Genomic DNA, 23,053 nt, shown 5'->3' with positions numbered 1-23,053 from the left:
GAGTGATACAGGTGAAGAAACATTTTTAAATGCACTAATATATTTTGTTGGAACATTGACACCTATTTAATGCTTTCTTTATTTTTATTTCTCAAGTAGTTATTCTATCAGAGGTTTTTATGCTTGAGGTACATCGATTTTATCTCTACTTTTACCATGGACTGTTATCTCTAAACCCTAGTGTACTCATATAAACAATCAAAGAATCCTGCATGTTGAGACTGAACTATTTCTTTACATGTCAGAGCAGGCCCACAGGATCTGATGATCTATTTCTATCTCCTCATTCAAATCATGAAGCTTCATTTGTTACATCATTGCAAAATGAAGCCTTTTACCCCTGACTGGTTTTCTTTGGGTCAATATTACTGACAAATGACTATCTCCTTTAAGACCTACTGATGATAATTCTTAATGTGCCTCACACTTGTAAAAGAATAATTCAAACCCCTTGTGCACCTACAAACCAAGAAAAATCCCACTAAAGAATATTTCTAAGTTACTTGAGTGCCCAGTAATATTCTACGTACCAACTATGCAAACTATATAATAGCTACCATAATTTGAATGCTGAGACATAGGCTGGGCATTGTACACACATTATTTTAGTTCATTCTTTCCATGAGGCTGAAAGTTATCTTCTTGTGCCTATTTCATAAATGAGGGGTTCAGAGACTTAGTGATTGTTTGCAATTTGCCAAGCATCACAAACTGTGAATAGTTGAACTGGGATTCAACTTAGATCTGTCTACACCCAACACCTGTGCTCCTTATTATTTGGCATGATTTAGTCATAAGTTAATCATTCCCTTCACAAGAGGAAGATTCCTATGGCCACCTTACCGTGAATAATTTTCTCATCTCCCTCTATTCCCCACTCACAGGTTTTAATGGACAACTTACCTAAGCAAACACACCATCAACAAAGCCTGTATCTGCACCAATGAGTCTGCCATTCATGGTGTTTCCACATCTCTCCAGCCTCGGTCTGTGACTTTCCTTGTAAGTTTGTCTGTCCTCCTGACCCTTACTCTACAACAGTCTTTTGGCACCATCAGACCTCACCAGGAAGGGGACTCACACAATTAAGCACCAGGCTACCTAACGCTTTGTCCCTCCAGAGGTACGACTGGTACCTCTGGGTCCTTTCTTTTTCTTACCCTACAAACCCCAAGATTCTCAGATGTCCTTTTTGTCTATGATGCTTCTATGACCCGCTGTACCTTACAGAATAAGATTCAGTCTCCCAAGCTTTGTTCTACACTATCCACAAGCATAAAACACCAAGCCTTTAATGTGTGTGTTTGAGTTTTTGACCATTGTGAATACATAGATGGGGAAAGACAAACAAAGGGAAGAGGGAGTTCTAAAAGCCTACTGCTCCTGACTTTATAAAGTTGGGAAATATTCACCTTAAAATCCCTGGTTGTGCTCAATGGCTGTCACATTAGGGGATGACTCCCTATTGTCCACAGGAGAAAGTCCATATTCCAAATCAAGGCTTTAAAGATCTAGGCAATGAGCTCCCCACTGGTCTCTCCAATACCAATTCCAGAGACTCTTGCTTATCTTGCACTCCAAGCACCACACTCTATTCTCCTACACACTTACCTCCTTCCTACTGCTCTTTCCACTGCCAGAAGGACTGCGTCCCTCCCGCAGACCAGCTGAATGCCTTTGTCCTTCAAACATTAGCTCCTAAATTATATCCTCTGTGAGGCCCTTCCCGACGCCCTCGGGCAACTGGAATAGCACCTTCCATTCTGCTCACCTGACAGTACGTTGTACCAACTCTCACAAGCCCTGTCTCATTGCATTATAATCCTGTTTATGTGTCTTCAGATCTCCTGCTTCAGTGAGATGTTCTTAATGGCAGGGACCAGTTTTGTTAGCTCTTAGAACCCCTTGGTACTTTGTAAGTACCTGGATCTTAGAAAGTACCCCCTGAATTTGTTGAATATATGAATGAATAAATGCATGGATAAATGAACCAAATATATTCCAGATGAAAGTGATTATCCTAGCCATGTGTCCCACATCCCAAAACCATGAACACAAGTGGCAGTTTTGAAAACTATAATATTTATTGTCTTTATGCACATCATAGAGCTACAGAGGCCTGGCCTCTCATACCAGTTTTTTCTACCTATGGATGTGTAAGCATTGCTCTTTCCTATCAAGGAGAGGCAGTATGTCAGCCTGATGTGTGTCCTGTGGCCAAGCAGGATCCTCCACAAAGTGATTGCCTGTCAGCTTGTGACACATTATGGCAGGTGTCACAGCAAGCAGCTCCCTTTGGCACAGAGGAGAGTTGATGAAGGAGCAGGGGACATCTCAACAGATTCAGGCAGATGGCTGGAAGTTGGGATGGGAGGAGAACAGAGGTCTTTCTTGCAAACACAAGGAACTGGTGCACTTTGGCCTGGAAGGAGGTCAGGTTATCGGAGAAGCCTGCTCTTCCCCCTTTCTCAGGTTGCTACATGCGCTTCTGTGTGGGGTCCTTCTCCCCCCCATATTCTGAAGCAAGCAGTCAAGATATTCCTAGAGATCATCTTAGTATCAGCATCAAAAACAGGTCCCTGTCCTTCCCTGTTTGGGAGAAAGACAAATGAATGGGATGTGGAAAAAAATGGACATTCTCTGATCTAGTGAGGTCAATTTTGCCTGAGAGAATTCTCTCTCCTTAGATAATATAACATTGCATATCTGAAAAATAAAGTTGTCCTATTAATTTGAGTTGGATATTTATATCTATTTGTACCTGGTACTGTGATAGATGAAGATATGGGTCCTGTTCGCAAGGAGACCATAATCAATGAATAAATACACAAGTTAATCAATGATTAGTCCCATGGCAAACATGATCTGTAGAGAAAAAAGAGCAGGCATTATAAGAACTTTTTGGGGGACTCATAAATCACATTCTGTGGTTAAGGTAATACATCCTGGGGGAGGCAGGACTTGAGATGAGTTATAAAAAGCCATCAAGTGTTTAACAGTTTGAAAACTTTCAGGAGGCCTTCAGGCCAAGTGAACAAGTGAGGGTAGGGAGTCACATGGTCTTTTTTTGGGAACTTAAAATTTGACATTACTGTCATACACACTGAGAAGTAGAAAATAGGAAAAGATGATGCAAAAGAGGTTCAGACAAGATTATGATGAGGTTTATGGGTGACATAGAGGATCTGATACTTTTTATTAAGGCTTCAGGGAAGCAGTCTAGGTTTGCATTCTGAAGTCAAAGACAATTAAGAGGATGTGGCCAGAAAACTGAGTGCACAGGGCTCAGGGCTGCTTCTCTCTGAGTCCTGATTCCTAATATGACATGCATAAGTCTAGCATTCCTTAAAACTCCGAGAGGGGAAATCAGCTACCTGTGTCCCAGGAGGACAAGTGCCCCACCTGAACAGATGTAAAGTTATCAATGTCAAGAGCTTGGGCAAGCCATATTCCACTCCAACCCTTTCAATCAAATCACTTCATTTCCATGAACTTCCGTTTTTTTTTAAACCTGCAATGTGGGTACAACAATGTCTATCCACAAATTTTTTTATGTATAAAATAAAATAACATAAAGGAAAAGAGAAACATGCCTAACATCTGATACAACAAATTATTTTGTTAAACTTACATTGTGATACATTTAGAACTCTAAACCCACACTCCATAACAGGATCATATCTTCATCATAACTTTTTTGTGATGATGAATGTTTTATACCCATGACATCTAATATTGTGACCCTTAACCACATGTGGCAATTAATCATTTGAAATGTGGCCACTGTAACTACAGAACTGAATTATTTTATTTCATTTTAATTGACTTTAAGTAGCCACATGTAGGACATAACTATTACATTGGATGACACAGCTTTATTTTATAAAAATTTTAAATTTAAAATATTTATTATTAAATATGATAAATATTATTCATGTAATTATAGTGTTTTGTTTCAAAAATACAAAAACATAAGGTTGGGATTTCTACTTTTGATAACTTACTAAAAATATCATAATACTTCATAATCTATTTAACACCCTGTATTTTGAAATCTCTTGGCTACACGTTTTTTAAAAAGTGAGAATAATTTTGATTTTAATGTTTGCATGTTATAAATTAATGATATAATTAATTTTAAAAATAAGATGATATAACAGCATATGCAATGTGATGCCATTAATTTTGGAAGATACATATCAAAATTATAATACTATCACAGGAATGCAGGATTATGTGTGGTATTTACCTTCTCTAAATGTTTTGTACTGTCTGAGTCTCTTTTGATTTTATAATTTGAATTATTTTGCTTGGGTTCCAAAAGGTAAAATGGATTAACTAAAAAAGATTCAGGAAAATAGAATAAACCTAGATTCAAACAACACACCTCTACTTCTGTCTCCACTTAAGGCATTTAGTTTTGCCTTTCTAAGTAGAGGACAGCACCCATATTAATAGGAAGTTGGGGAGAAAGGAGTCAAAGCAACTGATCCATTCACTCTCTTTACCAAGAATACACCACTGAGAAAAAGCAAACTGGGCTGGTAACCCTGTTTCACCTTGTTAAGATGATAATTAGACCTCTTGGCAAATAATATAATGATGTTTGCAAGGAGACATCCTTAACCAGATGTCTCTGGTTATGTACTGCTTATAGAAATTAAACCCAGAATCTATGGATTTATGAGTACAGGCTCCTGGAAAATGGCATGCAAGCTGGGAACACAAATAGAATGCTTTGTAAAGTAAATGTTTTCCACTGTATGATTTAGTAAGCCACAAATCTCACTTGCAGACCTCCTACTCTGGGCCAGAGGGTATGTGTATAATGTAGGAACAGCCTCAGGGTCCTAGATCTCTTTTAGCTTTGTCTGAGTCTCTTGAATACCCTATTCTTAAAATTATTAGAAATGTTTGATACTTTATAAAATATCCAGTTTGTATGTCTGATGTGACTATCTGAATCTTTGCATTAACTGAAAGCCTATACAAACCTCATTAATTGTCAGCTCCAGTGTCTTCTATTCTCTGAATAAAAGAGAGAAAGACCAAGATCTCCACTTCTTTCCCAAATTCTTCTCTCTTCCTTTAGTAACCTCAACATACCTGGTGCAGAGGTAAGCATTTAAAATAATAATAGTTGATTTTTTTTTCATACGCCATCTTTAAAAAGTGACTTGAGATGCCTATCTTAAATGTGTGCAATATTCCACTTTTTATAATTATTTATATATCTTTCCTCTAAGCCAAAGGAAGTATGTTCACTTTACATCCTCCACAGGTGTGCAAGACAAGAACGTTTGTTTGCCAGTGTATTTCTTTATCTTTAGTAAACTTAACTTCTATCTGAAACCCTGATTCTGCCTAACACAGAAGAGACTAGTCACTTTCAAGTACGTCCGACCATTTCCAGATTTTCTTAACTTCTTGGAGTAAATTTAACTGAGCCAACTTAGGATTTGGACAGTCAATTCTATGTTCTGCCCTTGTACCTTCCTCTGCCCAGGTGCCATCCACAATATAGTGAACTTGCATGCATCATGGTAATGGGGAAGGAGATGGTGTATGGTCATTCTCTGTCCTTTACAGCTTAAACTGAGTATCCTCCACTATAAGCTCTATGTCTGCTTCCTCTCTCTCAAACACTGGTATCTGTTAAGTCATTTTGGATTTTTTCATTACATCCATTCACTAGGTCTACATAACCTCATCCCAGATCTAAGGATACTTCTTGCTCACCTGCCTTCTCTCCACCATTTCTGCTCACCTCTCTAACTGGCTACAACTAACTTCTAAGAAGCACAGGTGTTTGCTCCATTACCAAGTGCTTGAGGTTCTCCAGATTCCAGATCCAACCACTTACGTAGCCAGTTCAGCAGTTGTTACTCTGTCTTCCATAACTTCATGAGTCTTCTCTATGAAGTTAGATCTTTTACATGCCCATGCACTTGAAAAGTGAAATGTGTGCTGTGATTCTTTTGTAGGGTTGCTAATTCTTTGGCTCCTTATTGAAGCAGGGATAGTAATAGAATATGGGGCTTCACTTCTCACAGAACCACACTAGCAACTATTGCTTTTCTAGCTTAACTTCTTGAATTCTGTATAGTTAAGCTCCACCTCATTCTATGTGAGAAAACTGGCTCTTACATGAGAAGGTATTACTGGACCAAGTCATTTTGTCATTTAATAGTCCAAGTTAAGTTTTTTGAAATTCAACTCAAGAAAGTCAAGAATCTCTCAAAAAACTCAGGTCCTATCATTCAAAATATTTATCAGACTTTAAACCCATATCTTCACCCCAGGTTTCAAAACAAACAAAACCAAAACAAACAAACAAACGTACGTAGAAACTTAAACATCTTTTTTGCTCTGTCTGAGATTGTGACTTTCCTTCTCTGAGGCAAAATGAAGCAATGAGACAATCGTGGTCATGAAATCCACAGAATCAAAGGCGCACAGAAAAAAGAAGTTTCTCTTTATGTTGCTAATCTTGTGCTCTCACTGTCCAGAACAATTTGACATACAGAAGATTCATGGTGAATATTTGCACAACCATAGAGTAATCATTCATCTGTTTATTTTATAACTTAGTATTTCATACAGTCCTCTGAGAAGTCAAGGAAGATAATATTATCTTCACATACTGGCATAACTAGAAGCCCAACATAGGCAGTAGAGTAAGATACTCACTCTACGTCTAGTAATCCTTCCTGTACCGCACAGTTGCTCCTTTCAAGTGTTCCAAGTCCTCCAGAATGTTGATATAGAAAGTCCTTACCATGACTTAGACTAAGAAATGCATTTCACACTGCAATAAAATTACCTGCATACTTGCATGCGTACATCCATACACACTCCACACATAACTGAAACTAAAGTTTTAGGAAACAGTATACCTTATTAATGGTTGTGTACTCCTATAACCTCCACTTTTTCCTATTCTGTTTTACTTTATTTAAAAATTCTGGTCATGACCTTGTAAAATTGATTTTGTGACCCACTACTGCAAGGTAGGAGATGCTGTACTAAAATACTACTTTTCCTCTGTCCCCATCTCCTATAGGAAGTGATTCAAAACCAATCTATAGGAAAATGTCAAAAACATAGGCTGAAATTTGGTTTATGTATTCTATCTCACTACCCAAGTCTTGTTAATCACAAGCAAAATTTCATGAAGAAATGCTGTAATGCTGCTTTCTAAGCCTCAATTCCCCGGCAGGACATTTCTGGAATATATCTTGGATTTCCGTCTTACGGTCCTGATAGACACAACTTTATCCCACTTCTTGCTGGAAGTCAAATTAATGATGGGAGGATCACTAAAGTCAGAGGATCTCAACCCTGCCTTCATGTTAAAATCACCTAGAGAGTCTTTTTTAAATCCCCAAACCTGGGCTCTGTGTCATATTAAATTATATCAGTATCTCTGGAAAGTAAGAACCAGGAATGGGTTGCTTGTACCTGGTAGAACCTGGTACAAGCTCCTCAGGTAATTCTTAAGTGCTGTCTAGGTTGAGATCCACTGCTCTGTGAAAGTGATTGTTGTGGTTTCTGCAGTACACTCAGAAAAATAAGAGTAGAACGATTTTTAGTTGCAACGATGTTGCCATGATGATTTGATTTGTGTAAAGGTAAATTCTCCGAGGAGTGCTACACTTAAGGGTTACCCTAATCACAAGATCATGAATAATGTTTTTACAAATAATTCAATAAAGATTTTTCATCTACAGTACTTGAAGATTTCCTAGAATACTACTATTTTGTGCAAGTCTGAATTTCCAAGTCCTTGCTATTTTTCCTACTGCACTTCAATTTTTTCAAAAGAAGAAATATCCCACTGAGGTAGATCTCAATACACACCTGTGCTTTGAACTAAAAGTGGAAGATAATCCCAGATTTAAATTATTTAAATAATTGCTGTGTATCTCTGTGGACCATAGAGATTTAGAAACACTTAAGAAATTATTCTAATATTCCAAAAAGAGACAAACTGGGTCAGATATCAATTATTGATCTTATTCTTATTATTGTTTTATGAAAAAAGCTTTTACTAGGAAAGAGTTTCAGCTCTACTAAGGCAATATGGAATCCATACAGAAGTCTGACAGATGCAGAATAATGTGATAATCACAGGATCAGGAGGGAAAGAATAGTGGCAAACAGGCATTGAAAAATGGAGATAAAGCAGCTTCTAGTCACTGCTCAACAAATCCAAAGAAGGGCAAATAATTTGTGTATGTGAAGTAGAAAGTAAAGATTTTGAATATTAGAACTGAATTCTATTAAAATACTGCAATACAAGTGGTTTAAACTACTTTATCTTCCACATATAATGTTGCATAGATGGGAAAATGACTTTAAGGAAATATTGCACAATGTTCAAAATGTAACTAACCTGGGGAAATGAGGTCACTAGATATTTCCCTTTCTTCTTTATAATTTTCTGTATCATCCACAATGTGCATGTTTTGATCTAATAAGAAAAAATCAATATTCATTTTAAAATGAAATGCTATTTTCCCTCCCTGTCTTCAGAAAAACACTTTCCAGTTTTGAGTAGACTTAAGTTTATTGCAACAGGAAAATGTTATAGTTTCAAATGAGTTTGCAATTGAGATCATGTCTTCCATACCAATTTCTCCTGAAACAAAGAACATGGAGATATTTGGGTTTGATAGCAAAATAAAATGGAAAGTGGAAACTTCTCTACAATACATTCTCAGAAGGATTTAGTGGCTTTACTTCCTCCACCAGGTGATCAGAAAAAAAAATATTATTGGTGATCAGAAAAAAATATATAAATAAACAAAATTAACAATAATGTATATAAGTAAGTCCCACCTCCCTGCATCACAGAATGTGCTACTGGCAAGAGTGTGACTTTTTAGCCATTAAGAAAATCAGACAATATTGCCAAAAAAGTGTATTAGGTACAAAAATCAAAAACAATGAGTGCAGGAGAACAATGACCCCCCCCCCAATCTCTTCATGCCAAGAAAATCGTCAACACATCTGGAGTAAGCACATTAGCCTGGATTAGTGGCCTGCCAGGTGCCACCTGAAGGATCCTATCATCCTTCATTACCCTGAGCTGGGGTGCTGATCCTGTTGACAACCTTCCCTGACTCTGCAGACAATCACACTCTATTTTGTAGTTCTGTGCCTCATCTCGTTTCTGTTCCTGGTTTTACATATAATCATTTCTTTGTGACCACCTCTAACCAGCTGTATGCTCTCTACAAAGCTTATGGAAAATATATTCCCTGTCTTTCTGGCCTCAGGGAGCAGCTCTGGGACTGAAACCTAATGATAATCGCACACATTCATTTAATTGAGCCACAATCCCAGAGGACCACTTCTGGCTCCCAGGCTTCAAAGCCTGCAGGCTACCACTTACTTAACAAGCTGTGTATTTAACAGATGAATTTCCATCCCCAGAAATCTGGCTCGAGAGTCTTCACTTTTACCTACTAGGGCAGCCCTTCTCAAGATTTCTCTCTTAGGAGAAATGAGTAAAAGGGTTTAAAACATAATCTTTTACAATTACACACCCAAGACTCCTTAGGACATGTTCTGTCACCTGAGATGTCTTTATATTTTGAAGGAAACATCCAGTTCATGCTATTGACATTGAACCATAATTACCAATGTCTGCATTCCGAACCCCATTATCTCACTTTCCTGCAGAACCTCCTAAGTCACTCGCTCACTCTCCCTGGTCCTTGCTTTGCAGTCTGATTTCACCAATCCTTAGCACAACACATCCATGAAAACTATGGTAGTCTAGTCACCGAAATGCTTAGACAGTAGGGATCTCATCACACAGCAGAGAAGTGGATCCTGTAATGCTTTCTCACGGAGGTGGCACATTCAGGACTGTCCCACGCAGAGTGCTGTGCCTCGTGCTCCAGTCTCATTGGCAGACTTTAAATTCAAGGACGCACATGGAGTTACCTTCTTTCCAAAGTCCTATTAAAATGTTAGTAAATAAAGAATAATCTATATAAAGTCTTAATCTGAGAATGACACTATCAGTGGTCAGAGAGGTTGAGGAATTTTTATAATATTTTATAATATTTATATTATATACTATATAATATATATAATATATTATTATATATTATATTATAATATATTATTATATTTTATAATAGGGTAGATTATTTCATTTGATAATACCAGAACAGAGAAAGCAGATAGTCTAAAATACAAATGAGAAAGTCTTCAGTCAGTCCTGTGTGTAGACCAGGACCCCCTTGGTCATATATCAGAGGTCCAAGTGATCAGAGAACTATTGTTGGAATAGCCAGATCAGTAGTCACACTCCTCCACCTGACACTCTCTCTCTCTCTCTCTCTCTCTCTCACACACACACACACACACACACACACACACACAGTGAGTCAGCGGGCTGCAATCACAATCTTCCTTCTCATTCAAGTCAAAGCTGGAACCTCTGCTGTGGTGCTTCTGCCCCAGAGTTCAAGCTGGTGACTCTACCTGTAGAGACATGTTTAAGTAGCCCTAAGATGGCAGCTGGCGATGGGCCAAGAGGTGGCACATAAGTGTTAACATGGCATGCTCTCTCATGACCTTTTGCCTGATTGGTTAATGTTTCCTCTGCGCTAGTGGTCAACAGATGTTCCTCATTCTTTCTTGATTGGTACCGTGGCCGTGCTCCAATTGTGCTAATCCTAAGATGATTGGCTGCCTTAGGTATATAAGACATTCTCTTCACCTGGGCGGGGGTCGTAGGTTGCAGGCCGCAGAACACAGGCTGCAGGCCACAGGATGTAGGCTGCAGGCCGCAGGCCGCTGCCACACCCCACACCTCTAAGAGGCAGTAGACCTCTGAAAGCCTAGCCTCTCTGAAAGTGTAGCACCTTTAAAATTAAGCAAGCCTCTCTTCCTCTAAGCAAACAAGGAAGCAGCCCAGAAATAGAAGTAGTTCATTCCCAGTCCACCTCCGATAAATTCCCCCGGGATTGTTGCTGCAGGTGGCAACATCTACCAATGATGTTCACAGTCAGACAAATCAGGGCAGGTTGTAAACCCTGGCCAAGGAGAAAGCCTAACTCATCACTTCCAGCAGTCTCATCTAGGAATTTTTGCATTTGTTCTTCCCACAGCGTGGTGTGCTGTGCAATTTTCAAACAGCTCTCCTCGTAGGCCTCAGTTCACGCTGCCATCTTGTATAGCCTTGTAAAGGCTTCCGTGTCCAACCTGTATAAAATAGTCATAAATCTGTATTCTGTCTCCCTGTCACTTTCCTTTACTTTTACTCTCTGATATTTATTTTTATTTGTTTACTTGGTGTCTCCCCTACTTAAATATAAGTTTTATGAGTGCAATGACTTTGTTAGCTCACACCCGATTTCCCATTGTTTGTGACAGTGTCTGTCTGGCATTTGATGTTCAACAAATACCTATTGAATGTGTGACTCAGGCCTATGACAAGAAAACTTAAGATGCCAACTTAAGCAGATAAAGTAAGAGACCTAATTTAGTGCAGAAATTCATGCAGTCTTGAGAACAACTTCATGAAAAGTAACTTCCACCAAACTTAGAGCATTAAAAAAGAAACTGGAAATTCTGAGGATTGAACCTAGGGTCCTCAGCCCTTTTTCACATTTTATTTAGAGATAGAGTCTCTCACTGAATGCTTAGGGCCTCAATAAGTTGCTGAGGTTGGCTTGGAACTCGAGATCCTCTTGCCTCAGCCTCCCAAGCTGCTGGGATTACAGGCGTGTGCCACTGTGCCCACCTGGGAATATTTGGAAGGAAAATAGTTCTTATGCCCACCAGGAAAAGCAAAAGCAGTTATAGTCTCCTGAAAGATAGATATGTATGCAAAATACCATACTTCAAATACAAACCAAACTACAGTAGTTCCCCTTATCTAAGGGGCTATGTTCCAAGACCCCCAATAGATGCCTGAAACTCTAGGTAGCATCAAACCTTATGTACACTATGTATTTTTTTTTTACACATACATATGGTAAAGTGTAATTTATAAATTAGGCACAGTAAGAGATTAACAACAATAAATAATAATAAAATAGAATAATTATAACAGTGTTCTACACTAATAGTATTTAAAATTTATCAATACTTTTTTTCTGGAATTTTCCATTTAATATTTTCAGACCACAGTTGATTGCAGGTAACTGAAACCTCAGAAAGTGAAACTGTGGATAATGTGAAATGTATCGTGATTTTGAGTGATAGACTAAAAATTTAAAAAACAAAAAAAGATATTTTATGCTTGTGTGTTATGCAATTTTCAAACAGCTCTCTTCTTGGAGGCCTCAGTTCACACTGCCATCTTGTGCTTGGAGTATTCAAACTCCAGGAGCACAGGTTTAGTGTCTTGGAACTGTTGACTCTTATTTCCTTTTGGCCTTGTAACTCAGCCCACCAGGAAAAGAAGACCCTATAACAATAGCTAAGCAGGTTCCCAAACCAAACTATGAAGCTTCTTCAAGAGCTGCATGACCAGTGTGTAGTCTAGTAGCTATGTGGTGATTTAATTTAAATTGAATGGAAACTACATAAATTAAAATTCCTTTTCTAGTCTCATTAGCCACTTGTCAAATTCTTGATAGAAATAGATAGCTAGTGATTACCATTGGGTGGATGGATTAATGGACACATGAAAAGGTACAGGATTGATAGATGGAAAGATACATAGATCTGAACAGTGAAGAAATAGAATACTTCTCACAGAAACTCCTATTCTTCCAACAAATGATGAACACCATTAGGAAAAAAAATGAGTCAAAACAAATAGGTAATTGTGCATCTTAGAATTCTCATGTTCCTGGACAAGCACTAAGCCTACAGTTGCCAACAACATCTCAGACAGGGAGGCTTGATGTGTTTACATAAAATCACAAAACATTCTCCATTTTATTTCACACCACTTAATCTCCTACTAAGAATCTAGGACTATATTTGTGGTACTTTGTTGGGATACAATTTTCCTGTCTCTGGCCTCTTGTTGGTGGTTAATTAACCTTTAATAATTCTTAGGCTGTGGGATGTCCTTCCAAACGTTTTGTAGAACAGCATGCTTCTGCAATTAAAGCTAAGTAAAAGTTAGTACTTATTGTCTGTTATCTGTTGGTCCTACCACCTTATATTTTCTCTTTTGAATTTTGAAAGAAGCCATGTTTTCCTTCAGATTGATAGATTTAATTATTTTGAAAATACAATTGGAACTGCAAAACCACAGTTTATGTTATTATCAACTTTATTTCCCATCAAGATTACATTTCTTTCTCTACAGGAATCACAATATTTGCTTCTATATTGAATAACATTTGCATAAACATAATTTTGTTAATGTCGCATATTGATTTTATTTCAAAGTGAAACCATAGAGAAGACATTGAAGATGATTATAATTATAGAAGGGAATTCAAAATTGGGTTTGTAGATTGAATTCAGTCACAGAAATAGGCAAAAGCTACAGATCAGCTTTCCCTCTCCTCTACCACTGTATCAGTTTACCAGAAAACTACTGGTTATAAGGCTCTGACAATGTATGATTTTTTTTTTTTTTTTAGTTAAGCGGTAAATATCAAGGAATAGCCAACATTATGACAACAAGAGAAATAGAGACTTGTATGTATTAAGTAGCATTATAAATCAGACCAAAATGAGAATTAGGTAACATTATAAATAACTAAAGCAGGAGGGAAGAAGTAGTATAAATTAATTAACTTTTTCATCATTCATAGGTAAGCACAGTTACCTAAAATTGATAAATTTGGAAGATAGATTTCAACACATTGTTTAAAGTTATTGTGCTAATAGAGGGTTTGGAAAGAGGAGGCCAGAAAGTGATTTTCATTTAATACTGCTTCAGACTCTTTGAACTTTGACTACATAACTATATTACTCTAACAAATGCAAAATTTTGAAAAATAAAACATGTATGAACTACTATATTGACCTTGTTCTTCCAAACCTTATGTATGAATAAATAAATTGAGATTGAGCTTAAACTGTTACTGAAAAATAAAGGAAACAAAAACATTTATTAGCCACACGCCACATGTTCTGATCCAGGAGTGTCCACATTAATGACTTCCTATTGTTAAATTCTCCTCACGTCCCTGTGCAATAGGTTGTACAGGAGCCCTCTTGGGAATTAGCAATGTGAAGAGAGGTCAGGTATATTGGGTCAGATTTTGATACAGATTCTGTGATGTCTAGGACACCCAATGTTTTCTGTGTATAAAACTCACTTTGTCAGTGATGTCAGAAGTGGAATTACATTTCCCATGGAAGATTCCTGCATTCTCCTTAGTGATAGACTGAGGTGTAAATGGAGAGGAAAGTATATTATTCTTTGCTCATGCTTGCTTAGCCACAGGTGGGCAAGCAGATTGACCTGTCCATCCAGGCTGAGTAATTCTTCACTTCTTCACTTTTTGTTTATGACTTTATTTCTTCATCCTTGGCAAGAGCAGAAAGTAAATCATGGTATTTCTTGGCTGAAAGGCAGAGTGAAACAGCTGTGACCCTTGAGATATTGTTTACTTACTGCCTCCTGATACACACTCAGTCACTTTTGTTGGACATGCTTGATGGCTTTTGTTCGTACGGTTGGCTGTTCCATCTGCTCCACCAATTGATGAACAGGCAGAGAGTAGCTGCTTTAAGCCACATTTAGTAGTTCATTCATTAACAATGTATGAGCGCCTACTGTCTCCCAGATACTGAGGCAGTCACAGATTCATAGAAATCAGTACCCTACCCTTAAGGAGCTAACAGTCTAATGAGTGAGAACAGATATGTGAATATTAATCATTGTACAGTGAGATTAAGTACTGAAAGAAGTTTGACCAAAGTCACATGGGAACAGTTAAAAACACGATCCTGTATAGGAGAAAAGTGAAGAAAGACAAGGCACAGAAAGGTTTCATAGAGTGACATTTAAAGTATACCTTTGGGGTAGGTAATGGCCAGGTTTATAGAAGGCTTATGATACACTAAGAAATAAAACTCCCAAATCAGTAACTATGGCACAGTTATGGGTCATAAATGGTACTAGATTGAGTAGACGCAGTGATGTTCCATCCTAATCACACCTGTAAGACCAAAGTATAACCCCATCTGCTAGTGGTGGCATATGCTGTAGGGCCAAAGCCGAGTCTTCTCCCTAGAAACTTAAAAGAGCTCCCTCATCTTAGAGTATATCCTCATTCTCTGACTGTTTTGATTTCTCAATTTAGGGATGCAAAACTTAACTGCCTTGCTTCAGATGTGGGTAATTAACAATGGAGAACCAGAGCTCCTCATATGTGGGAAGCTGAAAAATAGTCCCCCAATGTGATATTACATCTTAATTTCTGGAACCTGTAAATGCTTTCTATGGAAACCTGGTTTTCATAGATGTAAGTAAGTTATGGGTTTTTAGATTGGGAGAGTATGCTGGACTTTCAGGGTGATCCTTAAATGGCAATCGCTGCAGTAAAGGTGACAGAGACAGATATTGAAGGGGTGAAGCCACAAGTCTATCAATGCCAACAACCCCCAGGACAGACAAGGTACAGATGTTCCCCTCAGCTTCCAGAGGGGGCATGGACCTGCAAACACCTTGATTTTAGCTCTGTGGTACTGATGTCATGCCTCTGGCCTCAGAAATATGAGAAAGAAAAATGTGTGTTGTTTTAAGACACCCAAACCGTGGTGATTTGTTACACAGGCCTCAGGAAACTAATAGGGCAAGAGATCAGCTGAAGCTTTATTACAACCACATCTCAATTCAGCTTCTCCCTCCTCAGATCCCATGAAGCAAATTAAGCCAAGTCTAAGGTCCTCCAGACTACATTGGTCTTTTGTGGCCTGGCCCGACACATTAGGATAAATAAGAATTTGTCAGGAAGAGGGGTGAGAGGGTTGAATTCAAGCATCAACTTGACAGGACTAAGGGAATGCCTAGCTAACTGATAAAGCATTATTTCTGGGTTTTTCTTGAGGGTGTTTCTGTAAAAGATTAGTAATTGAATTGGAGGACTTAGAAAAGCAGATTGCCTTCACCAATGCCAGGGGCCCTATCCAACCACTGAAGACCTGAATGGAACAAAAAGGTAGAGGAGGGGCAGATTCACTCTCTCTGCTTAAGCTGGGACATCCCTTCTTTCCTGTCCTCAGTCATCAGCACTCCTGGTTCTCAGGCCTTTAGACACAGACTGAATCTCACAACAGCATCTCCCAGTTCTTAGACCTCTTATCTGCCTGTTAGAGAGAGAAAATTGTGGAAATTCTTAGCCTTCATAATCTTGTTTGCCAATCCCTCATAATAAATATCTTTTTGTGTATCTCTATATATCCTATTGGTACTGTTTCTCTGGAGAACCCTCATTAAAATAAGGGGAAAACTGAAGGCAGGGAACAGAATGTGTAAATGCCTGAGAACCCAGTGCACCTGGAAAAAGTTCTGGGGAATTGATGGCATGGATATTATGGTGGACCTCATATCTTGAAACTACACCTGCAGCTTCTAATGGCTTATTTTCCTACTTTGTTTTTTACTTCTACCAAGGCCAGATCTGACTCTGGAACAGGAGACCCGCCTCATGCAAAGTTTTTCATTTTACACACAGGTATTTGGACATTATCCCAAAAGCAGTGGGGGATAATATTGAAAGACTGTTTTCTGGGGATCAACTTCCCGTACTTTAAGATTAATGTCTGTAGTGCGTGAACAGGACTGAAAGAAAGTAGAGCCTAGTAATAAAGGTTAAAAGAGTAATGTGAATGACAAAGGGTCACAAGTCACACAAACTTGGTATCTTAAAAGTGAACATCAGAAAAAAACTATCTATGATCAGTTAGTTCTGACCCATAAATAAATGTTTAGAGGAGACTAATACTTTGAGAGGATGGTTCTTGTTCTGAGGACAATGTACCCTTGATCGTGGCTGGCTGAACGTTGTCACTAGATTGTATCACCTGCTTTTGAATTCTTACTCTGCCATTTATTCATAATATATATTTAAGCAAGTTTAATGAACTATATCTGCATTTTTCTCATCTGTTCAGTAGGGATAGTAATGATACCTATCTCAGGGGGTTATTGTGAGGATTTAATGTTTTAATATATGTAAAGCACTTACAAGACTGCCTGGCACATAGCAAATGCTTAATAACATTAGTTATTATTAGCCCGGTAGTTTCCTTGAATGCATTAGGGCAAGGAGAGCTACTTTTCATTTATCAGAGCACAGGAATAGCAGGAACACTGAAGAGCAAAGAATGCTAAGGTTGTTAATTAAAGTTGAAAAAGATAAACCCCTAGAGACTTCAGCCCCTGTCCAGACCCCATCCCAACATCCTCCCTCTCCTTCTCCAGGGAGAATGGAAAGCCTAGCAAGGAAATTCCACCTGCTTAAAAGCAAAACAGGCATCCATCATCATTTTAGCAAACCACCCACCCAAGGTTGAATTCCTACTATAGCCTATCTCATCCTTAAGTTCAAGCACTGGCCTTGAACCACACCCAACTCACACCATCCACATCCTCCTAGACTTAGTCTAGTTGATGACACAGTCATAAATTAGCAATTATAAACTTTCACAACAGCACAACAAATGGTGTAATGGAAATCAACTTGAAGGTGCTTTGGGAGTGAAGAGAAAGGAAGGACTAACTCACCTTGGGACATGCAGCCAATGGTTCACCAAGACAATTTTATCTGTGATAGATCTTATAGGATGAAACTTTTCTTGTTAAGTAGAAAATCTGTGGTCAGACATTTGATGGAAAAGGAACAACCAACAAAAAGTGCAAAGTTTGAAAAGAACCCAGTTTGTTTGGAAAACTTTGGTAGCTGGAACAGAGCTTGAACAACAGTACAGCAAGAGGAAGGATGGAAGTCTGGCCGGGAAGAGGTTACACAAAGCAAAGCAAAGGTCTTCACAACTATCCTGAAGGCAAGAGAGACTGAAGAGTCCCAAGTAGAGAAACACAATCAAAGAGGACAGGACTGTTGCAAATCTCCTAGAAATAATGAGGAAATGAAGACTTTTGGGGACACAAAATGTAAAATCACAGAGATAACACAAATAATATCTTAATGTTAATGCAAGATACATAGCACAGTATAATTAAATGCTGTCCTCAGCATTGTGCATACCATCAGGGTATTTTTTTTAGTTATCCAGGGATTTTCTGTTTATATTTTCTTTATGTGTACCTGCTTCATAAGCATTGTTTTATGGACATCTAGGTTCAGAAGACAAGTTTGCCATTTAGCTCAAGTCAAATAGAGAAGTGAAAAGATCAAACTAAGAAGACAGTTTTGTTGTGTTTTGTTTTTAGTGTGAGTGTCTAGAAAGGAAAAGTATATGTTGTCTGGAAAGAATTGCTCTATCAATCTCTACAAATGTTTCTGTTCTTGTGAAAAATCAGTGTGCTACTCAACATATGTGCCCATCAATCTCTATGAACTTGAACTGAGAGTGAGTCTTGTAAAATTCCCCCGGGCTGGGGAGATAGCTCAGTTGGTAGAGTGCTTGCCTTGCAAGCACAAGGCCCTGGGTTTGATCCCCAACACCGCAAAAAAAAAAAAAAAAAAAAAAAAAAAAAAAAAAAATTTCCCAACAGAATAACTAGTGCTCAAATGTCACTTGCTGAAACAGAAGATTCTAATTCACAAAGGTAAATTTAAAGCACAAGTCTGGCATTAAAGCTAAAACAAAAACATTGTCAAAATTCAGCATATTTTTGGAAGTTAAATGTATTATTGGTGTTTTGTAGATATTTTCCCTAAAATTTTTAAGTGTTAAAATTTAGGGGTTTTTTTTGGTTGTTGTTGTTGTTGTAAGTAGATTGTGTGCTCATAACAAAACACTGGCAATTAAAGTATAAATTAGAAAATTTTAAACAAATACTCATAAAGGCTGGATCTAGAAATAACCATCATAAATATTTTACCCACTCTTTTCCATTTACACACAACATACACTTATCAGTTATTTTCCATTCATTTAAATTATGCCATGGGTATGCTCCATCAGTATTCAGTGTTCTCTGACAACAGTGTTTTAATTGCTGTATGATATTGCACCATAAGTCTGCTCCATAAATTATGTAACTATTAACTTACTATTGAGCATTTAGGTTGATTCTAATTTTCTATATTTTAAGAACTCTGAAATTGTCATTCCTGCCCATAAATCACTCTATATCTCTACAACTCTTGTGACTTCCTAAGGACAGAGTACTAGGACTGGAATTATTAGGTTAAAACAAAGCATACAATTAATAATCACTTGGCCTTATTAAATGGGAATTGAGATATTTTCATAATACTCATTGGAAAAGTAAATTCTGTTGTTTCTCCATGTCTGAGCACTGATTTTCTATGGCGGTATTTGTCTTCTTCATCTTCCTTTGTTTAAATAAGGAGGAAAGAGAAATTTTTTTGTATTATAGATAAGACGGGATGCTAAGCAAAGTCCCTAAGCTGGGAATTTGGACTTTCTTATTTCTTTGCATGCTGGCTAGGCAAATGGATCCAGATGCTAGATATGCTGCCTGTGGGAGTCCATTAAGGACCCCAGGTTAAGATCAAGGTCACTATACATATGAATATCATGTCTTCATTTCTGTGCCATATTTGTTTTCAATATTTTCTAATTGTTTTATTATTTTTTGACATCAAGATATTTATACTGCAATGTAATGAAATTAATGTATCCTTTGATGTATATACTTGACATTTTTATTGGGATTCCTTGCTCAAATTACATCTATATCTGTATATCTCCACTCTTAAATGAAATAATCACTAATGCTTCCAGTATAATTGTTTTATTTCTTACTTTTTTGTGTTGTTTTGTGGTTTCATTATTCTTAGATAATATTTCTATCAGGAATTTATTTTGGTGTATTGTATAAGGACCTTTTCTTCAAATTGCTTAAACATCTTTTCCAACATCAAGCTTCACTGACAGTACTTACTGACATATTTAAGGTTTTTGCTGAAAGGTTTTGGAAACTGTCCTAGGACCAAAAGGAGAGTGGTAGTGGTGGCAGAGATATAAGGCAGAATTCTTTCACTCATTATTGCAGTTGGTAATCCCCTAGAGTATGGAAATTTTTTTAAAATCACATAATTTTTGCCACCTCAAAGATTATTTTTATTCTGAAGAACTTTTCTATGTGTTCTGAAATTCATATTCCTTTTATTAATATAACTTAAATTCTATTTTTTTGTCAATTGGGACCTTAGATAAATTAGACTGAAGGAATTTTGCTGAATTCATGTCTGTGTTCGCATCAGAGGACATCCTACATTACTTCAAAATAAATTGTGCTTAATCCCATTCACTACTATCTGAAAAATCAGCAAGGAAGTGTGTCTATTTTGGAAGAGGAAATTTTTCAGTTCACTCACCACCCCACACTTAAAATGTACCTTTCCAGGGTAACTTCCTTTAGTTTCACTGATTAATATAACATTTTTTACTAATACTTTAAATAGTTGATTACATAAACTCCTTCTTAAAATATTTTTATTTAACTATTTCCTCTTACAATTAAAAAAATCATTTTAAATCACAAAAGTTCTTGAGGGATATTTGTTATAATATATTTTAAAATCAATTCACCAAAACAACATTATGAAGTTTTTCCTTAAAAATAAATATTCATATATTCCATGGATAAGATTTTGTATATTTTAATACTAGTTATAGATTTTTTTAAAGCCACGAAATTGATTACTTTTATTGAAAAGAAATGTTACAAATAATTGTACAAAATCAAATCTCATGATTAAGTACACAGATGATTAATAAACATATTTTACACCAAAGTCCACATACAAAGTAGTAGATTAGATGATAAAATAACAACTGGCAAAACTGAGAACTTGCTGATATTTAGACTTTTAATGTTTGCAACCTGGGATCAAAAACAAAATTAAGTCTCTTCAAAGGAAATTTAAGATAATTAAAAATATATTTCAAATGGTACTTAACAATACAGATCCTACAAACTACTATAGTTACCAAAAGTTTAAAATATGTGCCTTTTATTCCCAAAATGTTAGTGTGTACCTAGTCTTACAAAATTTGGGGGGAGGAAAAGATTATAAGAAATGTAAATGGAAATATTGGTATTGAGAAATATTATGCTGAACACCAACAGAAATCCTCAGAGGATTTCTTCCTAGGTACCATTGTATCAAAAGATATTTTGAATGTTTTCTTTTATTGTACTTTAAATAAAGTTTTACCCATGACTAATATTTAAAATTTTCATCATTTTGTTTTCTACATGTAAAAGAGAATTTTAGTTTTAAACCCTGAATTAAGGCAGACTCTTATTCAGTATATTCAGTCATGTCACCTGTGACAGTAAACTGACTATTCCCATCAGGAAAATCACAAAGGCCTCTGTTCATTGGATGGATTGGGTGTTTGCCTCAATTCTGACAACTTTGCCATAGAAACAGGGATACACCAGCACACGTGCATGCATACAAACAACCTCACAGTCAGAGCAAAGATCACAGTGCTGAATTTATACAAGGTGAAATGAACACTTTATGTTTTCCAACAGTTTTTCTCCTTTGGGTTCACAATGGAGAATGAATTCCTTGCTCTTTTCTAAGACAAGTTATTGATATCTTTTTTAAAATCTAAATCTGGTTATATAAGAACTAATGTTTGTATTTTGGATCAATACTCTACTACAAACGCAATGAAAATAATGAAATATGTTGCTAAGAACAATGGTAATTATTCTGTTCTTGGAATACTAGAAATATGAAACCTTCTTTAGGAAAGGCCACAAGCACATGTGGCTTCAAGACCAAGGATCAGAAAGAAAAGGGATTCCTACATGTCTACAGTGTATAGGTTCAAGCCTTGGAGGAGTTTAAGTCGAATACTTAGCTCTTCCGGGGGCAGATAGCCATGGGTGTTGATTGCACACACTTGTGAAAGTCACAGTCTGTCACTGATCATTTCTAGAAATTGCAGATAGACATTTCAGAAGCACTCCCCTTGGGGTTCAATAGGAATTTGTAGTAGCTGCCATCAGCACAAATCACAGTGACAGTATTTGGCTCTGTTCTTTAGGCACAAATGCATAAAGAGCCTGAGGGAAGCTGAATTGTGGAAAAACTACACTTGGAACTGAAGTATTTCAGAAGGAAACTAGTTGATACCAAATCAGAACATTTATTTCTTTAAAATCATCAGTGGCGAAAATGTGCACTGTGACAGGATCATTTCATACACGGAGGAGGGAAACAATCTGATAGAAGTTAATGCAGTACATATTTCTGGCCTGAGATGTCTTTTAAGTTCTTAGATTAACTACCTCAATGAGGTAGAGCATATATATATATATGCTGGGAAGTGATATTGACCAAATAATATTGCTCTATTGCATATTGTGTGCATATATGGATATCTAGCAACAAATCCCGTAAATATATACAACTATAATGCATTGATTTTAAAATGTGGGAGGAAAAAGAAATTATTCCTATGACTACAACTAAAGAAGGAAACCTTGTAAGAGTTGGGGAGGGGCTTGGTGGAGCACTCCTGTAATCCCAGAGGCTGGGATTATATATTTTTTTATATATATATATTTTATATATATATTTAATATATTTAATATATATATATTTATATATATATATTTATATATATATTTATATATATATATTTATATATATATTTTTTTATATATATATATATTTATTTTTTATATATATATATTTATATATATATATATATATATTTTTTTTTTTTTTTCCCCTGTACTGGGAAGATTGAACCCAAGGAGCATTTAACCATTGAGCCACATCCCCAATCCTTTTTAAATTTTTTTCTTTAGAAACAGGGTCTTGCTAAATTTTTTAGGGCCTCACTAAGTTGTTGAGGCTGGCTTTGAACTTGTGACCCTCCTGCCTCAGCCTCTCGAGCCTCTGGGATTACAGGAGTGCTCCACCAAGCCCCTCCCCAACTCTTACAAGGTTTCCTTCTTTAGTTGTAGTCATAGGAATAATTTCTTTTT

The sequence above is a fragment of the Sciurus carolinensis genome, chromosome 14, assembly GCF_902686445.1.
Source record: "Sciurus carolinensis chromosome 14, mSciCar1.2, whole genome shotgun sequence".
NCBI lineage: Eukaryota > Metazoa > Chordata > Mammalia > Rodentia > Sciuridae > Sciurus > Sciurus carolinensis.
The sequence above is the reverse complement of the archived record's forward strand: the minus strand, read 5'-3'. Positions refer to the sequence as shown.